This window comes from Heteronotia binoei, chromosome 20, assembly GCF_032191835.1.
Source record: "Heteronotia binoei isolate CCM8104 ecotype False Entrance Well chromosome 20, APGP_CSIRO_Hbin_v1, whole genome shotgun sequence".
Taxonomy (NCBI): Eukaryota; Metazoa; Chordata; class Lepidosauria; order Squamata; family Gekkonidae; genus Heteronotia; species Heteronotia binoei.
This window is the reverse complement of record NC_083242.1, coordinates 26,644,096-26,646,106: the sequence shown is the minus strand read 5'-3', so window position 1 is coordinate 26,646,106 and position 2,011 is coordinate 26,644,096.

Here is a 2,011-nt window from a genome sequence, read left to right as displayed (position 1 = left end):
TTAGTTGCGCCCCATTCGGATGGTGCCGTTGTCTCCCGGGAGGGGAGGTGTGATTTCCAATCTATTTATTATGAATGACTGTTTTCTGCTCTGCCGTTTCCACATAATGAATACATTCTCGGTACTTAAAGAATTAGCTTCCTTGTTTCTGTCCAAGAAAATTTGCAGAATGATGCATGCGGCTGCTTATTTATTCCTTCATTATTGTTTATTTGCACCATCCTGGGTTATATATCTTGTTCTCCGGGAAATCCCCAAGGAGGTACCATCGGGTTCGGAGCTCTTATTATAAACACATCTTCTCCCATAAATTAGAGGCAACGTTTTCAAAGCCAAGCAAAAAACACGCATTTCCTCATTTTCTTACCGGGCATAAATTTTTCAACAATGGAGAGGGCATAAGGGGAAGCATAATTGCTTCAAAAGACACCCATCTTTCTAAGTGCAAATGGATTTCAGAAAGGCTAGGCTGTTGTTTTTAAAGTAAGCTTTGCAAATATCATGTTGTACCGAGCAGTCTTTGATAACAGCAGTGCTGTAAGTCAGTACCTTGGGCTTTGATAACTGGGGCACATTCGAGCACTCGCCCACCCTAATATACAAATCCGTGTGCATACAAGCTGACTTGCACTCTTTAACTGGTGCAGTACGCCTGTGTTCTTCTCATTAGTTGGCACAGTGTATACCAAACAGGGATGCTCACACACTTCTCTACCACTCCGTCGCCTCCTGAATTTATCTGCCCAACGGGCTCATCTTAACCTTTTAAAAATTCATTGGAATTCCACTGTTGAATCAGCGCAGTGACTATATTCTTATTTATATCAGTTGCAAGTGTTTATACCAAACAGCGAGGCTTGCACAATTCTCTGCCACCCAATTGTGCTCTGAATTTATCTCTCCAATGCAACAAACTGCTCTGTTTTAAAATTCACTTGACTTCCATTGTGGAATCAGTACAATGACACTTTTCTCGCGTGTATTGCTTGGCAGTATGTATACTGAAAGGGGATGCTTGCACCATTCTCTACCACCAAACTGCCTTCTGAATTTATCTGTCCGATAGACCCAACTGCACCATTTTAGAATTCATCCAACTTCCACTGTTGAATCAGTGCAGGGACTGCCTTCAAAGAGCCAGTTTGGTGTAGTGATTAAGTGTGCAGACTCTTATCTGGGAGAACCGGGTTTGATTCCCCACTCCTCCACTTACAGCTGCTGGAATGGGCTTGGGTCAGCCATAGCTCTCACAGAGCTGTCCTTGAAAGAGCAGCTTCTGGGAGAGCTCTCTCAGCCCCACCCACCTCACAGGGTGCCTGTTGTGGGGGGGGGAGGGGAGGTAAACAAGATTGTGAGCCACTCTGAGACTCTGAGATTCAGAGTATAAGGCAGGATATAAATCTAATATCTTCTTCTCATATTAGATATAAGTACCAGTCGCACAGGAGAGACCCTCAATGCTCTCTTCATAAGAAGATCTCTTCATCGGAGGAATAGAGGCATTGACTCTCAAAAGCTTATACCTTGGGAATCTTGTTGGTCTCAAATCTAGCTGATCTACTTCACACCAACATGGCTGCCCTCTGAAATTATCTTCTCACATGTATCAGTTGATAGTGTATACCCAACAGAGAATTTATCTATCTGATGGACAGAACAGCACCATTTTGATGGGTATCTGGGACTCGGGGGGCTGTGTTTTGAGGTAGAGGCACCAAATTTTCAGCATAGCATCCAGTGCCTCCTCAAAAGCTCCCCAAGTTTCAAAAAGATTGGACAAGGGGATCAAATCTGACTTTAACAGGGACTATCTTCTCATGTTAGATCTGAGTCCAGTAGCACACTAGACACCAGTGTGGGGGTATAGGTATAATGGTCCCTTAATTAGACTAACAGAACATTGACTCTCAAAAGCTTACACCCAAAAAACCATGTTGGTCTCTGAGGGACTACCAGACTCTAATCCAGCTGTTCTACTACAGGCTGACATGACTACCCAGCAAAACTATCT